Consider the following 13,710-nt stretch of genomic DNA (forward strand, 5'->3'; position numbering starts at 1 on the left):
TTGTCAATGATCAGTTGACTGCTTTTGTGTGTATATATATTTCTAGGGTCTCCATTCTGTTTCATTGATCTATTTGCCTATTCTTTCACCAATACCTCTGTCTTGATTACTCTAGTTTTATAGTAAGTCATGAAGTTGGGTAGTCTCAGTCCTCTGACTTTGTTCTTGTTTAGTACTATGTTGACTATTTTGGATTTTTGCCTTTCCATATAAACTTTAGAATCAGTTTGTTGATAGCCACAAAATAGTTTGGTGGGAATTTGATTGGAATTATGTTGAATCTCCTGATCAAGGTGGGGACAATTGACATGTTAACAGTATTGAGTGTTCCGTTTAGCAGCAGAGAATCCATACGGGTCTGCAGCAACCTCAATTCTTGCCTCCTCAGAAGAAAGAATTTGAGGGGCATAAGACAGAGTGAGAGACCAGGGCAAGTTTTAGAGCAGTAGTGAAAGTTTATTAAAAAGCTTTAGAGCAAGGATGAAAGGAAGCAAACTACACTTGGAAGAGGGCCAAGCAGGCGACTTCAGAGATCAAATGTGCGGTTTGACCTTTGACTTGGGGTTTTATGCTTCCTGGGTCTATATTACTCCTCCTTTGATTCTTACCTTGGGGTGGGCCGTCTGCATGTGCTGTGGCTTGTCAGCGCTTGGGAAGGGGCCGCATGCGCATTGTGGTTACTGAAGTTGTATGCATGCTCACTTGAGGAGTTTTTCCCTTACCAGCGGAGTGTTCCTAAAAGAAGGTTATATACCAGTTAAACTCGGCCATTTTGCATCGTAGTGCGCATGCCTTGAGCCCACTGGCCCAACTCCTGAGATCTTATTGGGAAGCTGCTGATCACCAGTTTCAGGTTTTTTGGTATCTATTGAGAGACTGCCGTTCCCTGGCACCAGCTGCAACCAATTATTATTTTTATTTTTTATTATTTTTTTCTTTTTTTTTAAGGAGGAATAGAAGCAGGAGGAGGAGGATGAGCAGGAGATAAAGGAGGAGGAGAAAGAGGAGGAAGAGGAGCAGGAGGAGGAGAAAGAGAAGGAGGAGCAGGAGGAGGAGAAAGAGAAGGAGGAGGAACAGGAGGAGGAGGAGAAAGAAAAGGAGGAGCAGGAGGAGGAGGAGAAAAAGAAGGAGGAGGAGCAGCAGGAGGAGGAGGAGCAGGAGGAGGAGGAGAAAGAGAAGGAGGAAGAGCAGGATGAGGAGGAGCAGGAGGAGAAGGAGAAAGAGAAGGAGGAGTAGGAGGAGCAGGAGGAGGAGGAGGAAGAGCAGGAGGAGGAAGAGCAGGAGGAGGAGGAGCAGGAGGAGGAGGAGCAGGAGGAGGAGGAGCAGGAGGAGGAGAAGCAGCAGGAGGAGGAGAAGCAGCAGGAGGAGGAGGAGCAGGAGGAGGAAGAGGAGCAGGAGGAGGAGGAGCAGGAGGAAGAGCAGGAGGAGGAGCAGGGAGCAATTATTTTAGAGAGACAGTTTTAACAACTGCCTGACCATCACCTCCTGGTGGGGTTTGAAGGGAGTGCTCTCCTGCTCTGCTCATGTCTAACTACCTAACATAACTACCTAATTACTCTAACATTTCTGTCAATAAACATACAATATCTCTCTGTTTACTTATATATTCTGATATATTTCATGTCAAATTTTGTTTGATTTTCCTCATGTATGTCTTCTACATATTTTGTTAGGTTTATGTATATTTTATCTTTTTGGTGCTAACGTAAATGGTGTTATGTTTTTAATTTTAAATATCAATTGTTCATTTCGGGTATATAGGAAAACAATTGATTTTATTAAGCCTGTATCCTGTGACTTTACTATAATCACTTACTAGTGCCAGAAAATCCTTTACTGAAATGGATTGTGAGAGTAGCTAAATGATAGGGGTAGTATGTTTGATTTTGAATGCTGTAGAGTGGAAGAGCATGTCTGGGTTGATGCAGGGCCCACAGCTCATAGTGACCAATCACAGATGGCTGTACTTGAGCCAGACACACAAAAACACACGAAGTTATTCATGAGGGAAGACCTAGCATGCCAGACTTGCTCAAAGCCATTGTAAAGTGTGTTTACCCTGTCAGCGGAAAAAGTCAAATTCTGTAAAATATTTGAAAAGACTTATTCCAAACCAGCACTCAGGAGATACTGAGAACAGGTGCCCAAGGTATGTGTTAGATGTCCACTGATTCAGTTCGGAAAGGCGGGACAACTTGAAGTGGGGGCTTCCAGGTCATAGGTAGATAAGAGACAAAAGGTTGCTTTCTCTTGGGTCTTTGATCAGCTTTTCACTGAATACATAATTTACATGTGAGAGGGGATAGAATAGTCTGCCTAATGAAACAACAGGGCAGAGGAAGCAATCAGATATCCATTTGTCTCAGGTGAGCAGAGGGAGGACATTGAGTCCTGTCTGTCCTTTGTCGTCCTGCACCTGTGAAGATAAGCTATGAATTTACGTTGCCAGGGTGAAATTCAACAGAACTTTTTTTTTTTTTTTTGACACGCAGTCTCGCTCTGTTGCCCAGGCTGGAGTGCAGTGGCGTGATCTCGGCTCACTGCAACCTCTGTCTCCCGGGTTCAAGCGATTCTCCTGCCTCAGCCTCCGAGTAGCTGGGATTACAGGCATGCGCCACCATGCCCAGCTAATTTTTGTATTTTCAGTAGAGACGGGGTTTTACCATGTTGGTCAGGCTTGTCTCAGACTCCTGACCTCATGATCCACCCGCATCGGCCTCCGAAAGTGCTGGGATTACAGGCGTGAGCCACCGCACCCGGCCCAGAACATCTTAAGGTAAAGATCTTGAGGCCCACAAGGTCTTTTCTTGTGGGCAAATTGTGAGGGAGGCATGTAGCCTTTTTTTTTGTTTGTTTATAGCTATCTTATTTGGGAATAAAATGTGAAACAGGTTTGCCTAACACCCTTTGGCTTAATGATTTTGGAGTCCTGAGATTATTTTCCTTTACAACCCGAAGTACAGGACTGTGTAACATATGCCAAGAGGAGCACCCCGATGAAGCAGCTGATATGCTTCATATGCAGGCCATGTGGGACTGGCTTTATGGTGCCTATGATATTCACCTGCTGAATATGCCCGTTACCCAGGCCATATTCAGCTGTGATTAAGGGGTCTTTTTGCATAGGCAACCCATGTAAACCTACAGCTGCAAAATACAGCAGTAGTCCCAAAAGCCTCATTGAATTTGCTGCCTCACCTTCCCTTCAGGGATCCCACAGCTGCTAATGAAAATATTAAGTTAACGTGAAAATGGGGAGAAGACTAGGGAAGGGTCAAATCTACCAGCAACGTGGAAATCTCTCAGTGGCTATTAAGAAATGGGATGGCCGGGCGCAGTGGCTCACGCCTGTAATCCCAGCACTTTGGGAGGCCGAGGTGGGCAGATCACAAGGTCAGGAGTTCGAGACCAGCCTGGCCAATATGGTGAAACCCCATCTCTACTAAAAAATACAAAAAAATTAGCCAGGTGCGGTGGCGGGCGCCTGTAGTCCCAGCTACTCGGGAGGCTGGGGCAGGAGAATTGCTTGAACCCAGGAGGCAGAGGTTGCAGTGAGCTGAGATCACACCACTGCACTCCAGCCTGGGTGACAGAGAGGGACTCAGTCTCAAAAAAAAAAAAAAAAAAAAGAAATGAGATGGCTGGGCTTTGTTTGGTAGCTCACACCTGTAATTCCAGCACTTTGGGAGGCTGAGACAGGTGGATTGTTTGAGCCCAGGAATTCAAAACCAGCCTAGGAAACATAGCGAAATCCCAGCTCTACAAAAAAAAAAAAAAAAAAAAGTTAGCTGAGCATGGTGGTGCACTCATGCCTGTAATTCCAGCTGCTTGTGAAGCTGAGGTGGGAGGATCACTTGAGCTGGGGAGGTCAAGCCTACAGTAAGCCATGATCGCACCACTGCACTCCGGCCTGGGGGACAGAGCGAGACTCTGTCTCAGAAAAAAAAAAAAAAAAAAGACCAAGGGCGAAGGTTCTTTGGCTCCACCCCGGGATGGGGACCCAAAGCTTTATGCACATAAAGTGGGTGGTGAAGAGAAGTTTCTGGGTAAAATGGGAGGAAAAGAGAACTTTCTGGGACTCCTTTACATGGAAGCCTCATACACGAAGGTACCAAAATCCGTTAGTGAAGCTGTAACACGGGCTACAACTAGATTGGGAGAATATAGAAATGTAACAGTTGATAGGATTAAGGTGTACATTTGGGTGAAAATTGGAATGTGTTTAAACAGGCTTTGTGGCTGGGTGCGGTTGCTCACCCCTGTAATCCCACCACTTTGGGAGGCCGAGGCGGGTGGATCACTTGAGGTCAGGAGTTCGAGACAAGCCTGGCTAACATGGTGAAACCGTGTCTCTACTGAAAATTAAAAAAAAAAATCAGCTGGGTGTGGTGACATGTGCCTGTAGTCCCAGCTTCTCGGGAGGCTGAGGCAGGAGAATCGCTTGAGCCTGGGAGGGGGAAGCTGCAGTGAGCCAAGATCGCGCCACTGCACTCCAGCCTAGGCGACAGAGCGAGACAAAGTCTCAAATAAATAAATAAGTTTTTTTTAAAAAATAAAAATAAACAGGTTTTTGCTGAATGTTTTATGGGAATGGATATTATGACTGACAGGGAATACTTCCCCTAACTAGTATTGTGACACTCAAACCTGTTGATGAAATCCCAGTGGGGGAATGTAAGGGTTGATGGGATTAAGGTGAAAGTTTGGAAAATTTGTAGATTTGAACAGGCTTTATTTGAAATGGTTGCATCTCTTTTACCTCAGTGTATTATGGAGATTGAAATTGTATCTGACTGTGGAATGTTTCCCCTCTCTAGTATTGTAAATTCACCCTTCAACCAGTATTACTTGGACATGCTAAATGGGAACCAGTAAGATTTTCCAAGCCCACGAAGTATAGAATAGAACCTGGGGTGCCGCACAGACAGATTATCTGTACAATAGCCCTTTGTGGAGCAGAGACCGGTGCTTATGGCAAAAGCCTAAGAGCGCCTCCTAGTGGTAACCTGGGACTTTGGACTAGAGAATTTCCAGTTGAGCTTGGATTAGACATTAATTGAAAGTGCCCTTATGATTGAAGGACATAAAATAATTTTGAAACCTAAAATATCCATGATGTCTTGGGTGATGGTGTAACGCTCCAATAGGGAGTGCAGTGCCCAGAGGAGTTCCATAATTACATGGAAATGGTTCGTACAAGAATATGCTGCCAGGGGAGTGTGGAATTAGCGGTTTTCACAACCAGGTAGACTCTTTTCCGCCGGGACTGATGGAGGAGGAGCTGGTCGGTTCTATCATCGATTGGACAATGCTCCAGCTCTCAACTGACCAACAAAAAGATGCTTGGTTTGTGGATGGTAGTTCCAAGGCGAATGGACTGCATCGTGTTTGGATGTCCCAATGGCGTCCATTATAGCAAAAGGACCCAGTTTAGGATTATGTTTAGCATTTACTTGTGATCACTTTAGTGTTATTCAGTTGAGAAGGTTCCTTCTTTGCCTTTCATAATTCTTTGAAGATTTAATTAAATAATGGTATTTAAGTATTTACAAATTTATATTCTTCTCATCACATAAATTGGAATAATGATTACCGCAGCAGATCTGAATAGTCCTACAAGTGAGTATATGGAATATATATTAGTTACCCCAGAGCATGAAAAGAGAGATTCTCATGAGCTAAATATTCACATGATCGATTTTACAGTGTTACTCTAAGTCCACCTAGCATTTCCAGTTGAGCACACCCTTCCTAGGTGAAATGATAGAAAGAATAACAAACTCTTGAGTGCTAGCTCTGTATCAGGTGCTGCCCTAAGCAATTCCACGTGTGTATGTGCGTGCGTGTGTGTGTGTGTGTGTGTGTGTGTGTGTTTGAGACAGAGTCTTGCTCATGTTGCCTAGCCTGAACTGCAGTGGCACGATCTTGGCTCACTGCAACCTCCGCCTCCCGGGTTCAAGCCGTTCTTCTGCTTAAGCCTCCTGAGTAGCTGGGATTACAGGTGCGCGCCAGCATGCCCAGCTAATTTTTGTATTTTTAGTAGAGACAGGATTTCACCATGTTGGCCAGGCTGGTCTCAAACTCCTGACCTCAGGTGATCCACCTGCCTCGGCCTCCCAAAGTGCTGGGATTACAGGTGTGAGCCACTGCACCCGGCCGTGATTGCACGTATGAATTCACCCAAATTTCACAGATGACAAGACTGAGGCTCAGAGGAAGGTAGTAACTTAGCCAGAGTAACAGCACGAACGTGAGTCAGAGCCAAGATTCGAACCCAGGCAGCATGGCTCCCACCACCATGTTCTTGCTTGCTCTCTTCTGTGTCCAGGAGATTCCTTCCTACCTGACCTTGTTCTCGACACTCTCTGGTTACTTCTGCGTAGCCACAGTCTAAAGCAGTTATACAACCATCCTAGGTGAGCTATGCATTTTTAAAAATTAAACTTTGATTTTGAGATCAGTATCGATTCCCATGCAATTATAGGAATAATACAGAGAGATCCTATGTGTGCTTTATCCAGTTTCCTCCAATGGTAACACCTTCCAGAACAATAGCACAATATCACAACCAGGATGTGGCCATTAACACAACCCCAGGATGTCCCCTGCTGCCCTTTCACAACCACACCTGCTACCCTTGTGCCTGCCATCTATCCCCTCCAGGTTCCTAACCCCGACACTAATCTGTTCTCTATCTCTAGAATGTTGTCGTTTCACGAGTGTTATATAAATGAAATTATACAGTATGTGACTTTTTTTTTTTTTTTTTGAGATGGAGTCTTGCTCTGTCACTAGGTTGGAGTGCAGTGGTGTGATCTCGGCTTGCTGCAACCTTTGCCTCCCAGGTTCAAGCAATTCTCCTGCGTCAGCCTCCCAAGTAGCTGGGACCAGAGGCGTGCACCATCACACCCGGCTAATTTTTGTATTTTTAGTAGAGATGGAGTTTCACCATGTTGGCCAGGCTGGTCTTGAACTCTGGACCTCAAGTGATCTGCCCATTTCGGCGTCCGGAAGTGCTGGGATTATAGGCGTGAGCCACCCTGCCTGGCTCCCAATTTGCCCTTTATTTATTTGTTATTTATTTGCTTGTTGCCTTTGTTTCCTGTGTATTTTAGGATGCTTCTAAGTATAAATAAATACGTATTAGAATAAAAGGAAGAAAAAAAGAAGAAAATATCAATACAAGTTTTAGAAAGTAGGCATGCCTGTCAGCAATCCTACTGAGCCTACTGAACAAGAAAACTTTGCAGTCTTTTTATTTTTGTTTTTGTTTTTGTTTTTTTTTGAGATGGAGTCTCACTCTGTTGCCCAGGCTGGAGTGCAGTGGTGTGATCTTGGCTCACTGCAACCTCTCTTCAAGCGATTTTGTCCCTCAGCATCCAAAGTAGCTGGGACTACAGGCGTGCACCACCATGCCCTGCTAATTTTTTTTTTTTTTTTTTTTGAGTCGGAGTTTCGCTCTTGTTGCCCAGGCTGGAGTGCAGTGGCGCGATCTACGCTCACTGCAACCTCCGCCTCCCAGATTCAAGTGATTCTCCTGCCTCAGCCTCCCAAGTAGCCTGGGATTACAGGCATGCACCACCATGCCCGGCTAGTTTTGTATTTTTAGTAGAGACGGGGGTTTCCCCATGTTGGTCAGGCTAGTCTTGAACTCCCGACCTCAGGTGATCTGCCCACCTTGGCCTTCCAAAGTGCTGGGATTACAGGCATGAGCCACCATGCCCAGCCTGATTTTTGTATTTTTAGTAGACGGGGTTTCACCATATTGGTCAGGGTGGTCTTGAACTCCTGAGCTCAAGTGATCTGCCCATCCCAGCCTCCCAAAGTGCTGGGATTACAGGCGTGAGCCACCATGCCTGGTCCTGAAGTCTTGCTTAATCTGTATATTCTAGGAAGACACAGCAGAGCAGGAACTGCAATCAAGAATTACAATGCCTCAGTCGAGCGCGGTGGCTCACACTTGTAATCTCAGCACTTTGGGAGGCTGAGGTGGTCTCAGGAGTTCCAGACCAGCCTGGCCAATGTAGTGAAACCCCCATCTCTACTAAAAATACAAAAATTAGCCAGGCGTGGTGGCACATGCCTGTAATCCCAGCTACTTGGAAGGCTGAGGCAGGAGAATCACCTGAACACAGGAGGCAGAGTTTGCAGTGAGCTGAGATTGTGCCACTGTACTCCAGCCTGGGTGACAGAGCAAGACTCTGTCTCAAAAAAAAAAAAAAAAAAAAAGAATTACAATGCTTCTACAGAGGAATCAATAATTCCTTTATAGTGGAGAGTTCCTGATACTTAATTTTTTTATTACTTTATTATTATTATTTTCTTAGAGACAGGGTCTTGCTTCATCTCCCAGGCTGGAGTGCAGTGGCACAATCATAGCTCATTGCAGTCTCAAACTACTGCACTCAAGTGATCCTCCCACCTAAGCCTCCTGAGTAGCAGGGACTACAGGTGCTTGTCATCACGCCCAGCTAATTTTTTTGATTTTTAGTAGAGATGAGGTCTATGTTGCCCTGGCTGGTCCTGAACTCCTGAGCTCAAGTCATCCTCCCGCCTCAACCTCCCAAAGTCCTGGGATTCCAGGCCTGAGCCACTGTACCTGGCTATGTGTGTGTGTTTTTTTTTTTTTCAGTCAGAGTCTTCCACCTGAGTCTCCCGAATAGCTGGGACCACAGGCGCACACCAACATGCCTGGCTAATTTTTTAATTTTTTTTTTTTGTAGAGACAGAGTCTCACTATGTTGTCCAGGCTAGTCTCGAACTCCTGGCCTCAAGCACTCCTCCTGCCTTAGCCTCCTGAGTTGGTGGGATTACAGGTGTGAGCCATTGCATGCGGCAGTTCCTAATACTTGAGTGTCAAGAAATCTTCTGGGGTGTGCTCAGAGCAGAGGGCCTGAAGAATGCTTCTTCTGTTTACAACACACCCAATAGGAATCTGGGGTCATTGTGACGAGGGGCACAAAACTTGTGACCTCTCTATGAACAAATGCCCCACATGTGAAAAAAAGAAATCTTTTGTTAAATCTTCATACGGATGATGTAAACAATATTTTCTTTTCTTTTTTTTTTTTTTTTTTTTTGAGATGGAGTCTTGCTCTTTTGTCCAGGCTGGAGTGCAGCGGTGTGATCTCAGCTCACTGCAACCTCCACCTCCCAGGTTCAAGCAATTCTCTTGCCTGAGCCTCTTGAGTAGCTGGGATTACAGGTGCGCACCACCACACCTGGCTAATTTTTGTATTTTTAGTAGAGACAGGGTTTTACTATGTTGTCCGGGCTGGTCTCGAACTCCTGACCTCAAGTGATCCATCCGCCCTCAGCCTCCCAACGTGCTGGGAGTACAGGTGTGAACCACCACACCCGGCCAGAAACAATATTTTCAATTACAACCTTGTCATAAGTGATATTACAGGTCTTCTGTGGCTGTCTTTTTGAGAAGATTTTTTTCATTAATTTTTTTTCTTTTTTTTTTTTTTTTTTGAGACAGTCTTGCTGTGTCGCCCAGGCTGGAGTGCAATGGCAGATCTCAGTTCACTGCGACCTCTGACTCCTGGATTCTAGCGATTCTCCTGCCTCAGCCTTCCAAGTAGCTGGGAACCATTAATTTTTTTTTCAAGACAGAGCCTTGCTCTGCTGGCCAGGCTCAAGTGCAGTGGCCTGATCACAGCTCACTGCAGCCTCAATCTCCCAAACTCAAGCAGATCTTCCCACCTCAGCCTCTCGACTAGCTGAGACTACAGGCGCATGTCACCATGCCTGGCTAATTTTTTAATTTCTTGTAGATAGGGGGTCTCCCTATGTTCCCCAGTCTGGTCTCGAACTCCTGGGCTTAAGTGATCCTCCCTCCTTGGTCTCATTCAGTTTTTAAGTAAGATTTAAAAAACTACAGGATGAAGGGTGGGCACAGTGGCTCACGCCTGTAATCCCAGCACTTTGGGAGGCCGAGGTGGGCGGATCACTTGAGGTCAGGAGTTTGAGACCAGCCTGGCCAACTTGGCAAAACCCTGTCTCTACTAAAAATACAAAAATTAGCTGGGTGTAGTGGCACATGCCTGTAGTACCAGCTACTTGGGAGGCTGAGGTAGGAGTATTGCTTGAGCCCAGAAGGTCGGGGCTGCAGTGACTCAAGATCATGCCACTGCACTCCAGCCTGGGCGACAGAGCGAGACTCTGTCTCAAAGAAAAATAACAGGAAGCAGTGGTTATTGCATATTGTACTGCACTTGTCTTGCTACCTCTGAGTAGAATTTGCATTCCACGTGTTTTCATCTTTACCATCCTCTTGAATCTTCAGTCTATCTTCCCTTCCTTTTTGATGTCTTCATGCTTTTCCAGCACTCTTTTTCTGGCTGGTTCTATTTTTTTCTGAGTTGGTAGATGATGCACAGTTTGAGTTTTCTGATGATTTTGTTCTCAAAGAAGCCTGTGTGGGAGGAGCATTACTAAATAAGGAAGTGCTAGTCAATATCCAGATGACTAGGAATGGATAAAGTATTGTTCCCAACAGGGATCCAGTGTCCCCACGGGATGAGCATACCTTGGATATAGTCAGTCTTCCTATCTGTGCCTCAAACTGCTGTGCTGCTTCTTAAGGAGCTTCCAAAGGGAAACTGATTTGTGAAGGGAGAACCATCAAAAAGACAGAATTGAATGACTGCAGTAGTGCTTCTTTGTCTTGCATAAGATTTCCTCTTGGGCCGGGCACAGTGGCTCATGCCCGCACAAAATGCCCAGCACTTTGGGAGGCCAAGGTGGGTGGATGACCTGAGGTCAGGAGTTCGAGACCAGCCTCACCAACATGGAGAAACCCCATCTGTACTAAAAATACAAAATTAGCTGGGTGTGGTGCATGCCTGTAATCCCAGCTACTCAGGAGGCTGAGGCAAGAGAATCACTTGAATCTGGGAGGTGGAGGTTGCAGTGAGCCCAGATTGCGCCATTGCACGCCAGCCTGGGCAACAAGAGCGAAACTCCATCTCAAAAGAAAAAAAGTTTTCCTCTTGAATTCCATTTCTGCCTGTTTTTAGCAGAGCAGCAGCTTTGGCAGCTTCTCTCTATGTCTCTCTCTCTCTCTCTCTCTCTGTCTCTATCTCCTCTCTCTCTCCTGGTCTTTGTGAAATGAGCAACACTCTGCGTGATTCCATGCAGTTGTCTGTTTCATATGTCTTTCAGCTGCCCTATATTCTGCCTTTCCTGTTTCTTTGTTCTTACATTCTTTTTGTCAATTGTTCTTGTTTCTTTTTATATACGGCATTTCTCTTTCAGTTTTCCTTCTCAATTTCCCTCTTGATCTCTTTGTTCTTCCACTTACCTTTTCAAGTATTTTGCTTAGTCTTAGTCTGTTCACTCTGACAGTGAGGTTCTTGGTAGGTCTTTGATTTGACCTTCCTCTAAGCTCCCTTTGAGGCAATGACATGCCCTGATCTGTTTCCTCTTGTTTAATATATATGACTTTGTGTCAGGAGAGGTAGGTGGTGTATCACAAAACTCAACATTTCTGCACTGAAAGTTTTCCAAAGTGTTACTGGGTTCAAATGAGGGATGAAACAGTGACTAAACTTTCTGCCTGGCTCCCATTTGCAACTCATGTTTCAATTTTTAGTTAGTGCATCTTTTGGTTTACTCTCTTATCTGAAATACTTGGGACCAGAAGTGTTTTGGATTTTTTTTCTTATTTTGGAACGTTTGAGTTATATTCACTGATTCGGGATCCCTAATCTGAAAATCTGAATCCAAAATGCTTTAATGAGCATTTCCTTTGAGCATGATGTTGGTGCTCGAAAGGTTTTGTGTTTTGGAGCATTTCAGATTTTGGATTTTTTCCTCCCTCTCCTCTTCTGGAAAAAGACAGAGTCTTGTTCTGTCTTGCCCAGGCTGGAGTGCAGTGGCACGATCTCGGCTCACTGCAACCTCTGCCTCCTGGGTTCAAGCAATTCCCCTGTCTCAGCCTCCTGAGTAGCTGGGACTACAGGCATGTGCCACCATACCCAGCTAATTTTGTATTTTTAGTAGAGACTGGGTTTCACCGTGTTGGCCAGGCTGGTCTTGAACTCCTGACCTCAGGTGATCCACTTGCCTTGGCCTCCCAAAGTGCTGGGATTACAGGCATGAGCCACTGCGCCTGGCCAAGATTTTGGATTTTTGGATTGGGGATACTGAACCTGTACTGATTTTTTTTTTTTTTTTTTTTTTTTTTTTGAGAGGGAATCTCGCTCTGTCGTCCAGGCTGGAATGCAGTGGTGCAATCTCAGCTCACCACAAGCTCCACTTCCCAGGTTCACGCCATTCTTCTGCCTCAGCCTCCTAAGTAGCTGGGACTACAGGCACCCGCCACCATGCCCAGCTAATTTTTTGTATTTTTAGTAGAGACGGGGTTTCACTGTGTTAGCCAGGATGGTCTTGATCTCCTGAGCTCATGATCCACCTGCCTGGGCCTCCCAAAGTGCTGGGATTACAGGCGTGAGCCACCGTGCCCGGCCCTGAACCTGTATTGATTTTAATAGCAACAGAACTGTTTGAGGATGCTTCTGTCACTTTGTCATCTTCCTAACCTGCAGCCATCTGTGTGGGCTGTTTATCATCAGCTGCCATGACACTATGACAACTGTGATGCTACTCTTGGCCACTGTGATGGCGACCTGAATGGTTCCCTGGAAGTATAGCATCATTCCCCTCTCCTCTTCTGGAAAAAGACACTTGTCATTGAATTTAGGGGCTACCCAGTTAATCCAGAATGATCTCAGCTCAGATCCTTAACTACATCTGCAGAGATCCTTTTTCCAAATAATACCCAGGTAACATTCACTGTGCCCGGGTGTTAGGATGTGGATATATCTTTTGGGGGAGTGCACCATTCAACCCACTATAGTTTGTCCTCTAGCCTCCAAATTTATGTCCATCCCACATGCAAAATACATTCATCCCATCCCAGCATACCCAAAAGTCTTAATGCGTTACGTCATCAGTTTCTGCCTGTGGATCTGTGAAACTGGAAAAGAAGTTATCTGTTTCCAAAACTACAATGGTGGGACAGGCATAGGATAGATATTCCCATTCTAAAAGGCAGAAATTGGAAGTCATAAAGGGTTCACTGGTCCCAATCAAGTTTGAAAGCCAGTAGGGAAAATATCGTTAGATTAAGGCCTGAAAAGTATCCCCTGTTGAGGCTGGGCATGGTGGCTCACGCCTGTAATTCTAGCACTTTGGGAGGCCGAGGCAGGTGGATCCCTGAGGTCAGGAGTTTGAGACCAGCCTGGCCAACATGGTGAAACCCCGTCTCTATTAAAAATACAAAAATTAGCCAGGCATGGTGGCGCATGCCTGTAATCCCAGCTTCTCGGGAGGCTGAGGCAGGAGAGTCGCTTGAACCTGGGAGTCGGAGGTTGCAGTGAGCCGAGATCCTGCCACTGCACTCCAGCCTGGGGGATAGAGCAAGACTCTGTCTCAAAAAAAAAAAAAAAAATCTCCTGTTGCTCTGCTCTCTTGGCCTCTGCCTCGCCCATGCCTCTGCACCTGCGGTTCTGCCCTTGGAGTCATTCTTCCTTTTTGTTGCAGGTAGCACATGCTTATAACCAGATAGTTCGATCAGCCCATTTCCTGCCTGTAAAGTTTTGGAAGTCTGACAGCCTTCTGTCATTTTGTCTTTTCTCTGTTTCTTTCTGTTTAAGCTGGCAGTGTTTGTACTGGTATAACATTCCCAAAAGCCTTGTCACT

General features: G+C 45.6%; 2 protein-coding genes and 1 non-coding gene across 4 annotated transcripts in view; all 3 read left to right on the top strand.

Annotated features, from left to right (window-relative positions):
• Window positions 1–13,710, top strand: part of LOC129475042 (zinc finger protein 674-like) — a 981,285-nt gene that overhangs the window by 936,998 nt on the left and 30,577 nt on the right.
• LOC129475056 (zinc finger protein 157-like) overlaps window positions 1–13,710 on the top strand; it is a 47,300-nt gene that overhangs the window by 13,972 nt on the left and 19,618 nt on the right. The gene's annotated exons all lie outside the window — the stretch shown is intronic.
• Window positions 8,871–8,999, top strand: LOC129476597 (small nucleolar RNA SNORA11). Its single transcript, XR_008655022.1, has one exon. It is a non-coding gene; the product is annotated as a small nucleolar RNA SNORA11 (small nucleolar RNA).

This window comes from Symphalangus syndactylus, chromosome X (assembly GCF_028878055.3).
Source record: "Symphalangus syndactylus isolate Jambi chromosome X, NHGRI_mSymSyn1-v2.1_pri, whole genome shotgun sequence".
NCBI lineage: Eukaryota > Metazoa > Chordata > Mammalia > Primates > Hylobatidae > Symphalangus > Symphalangus syndactylus.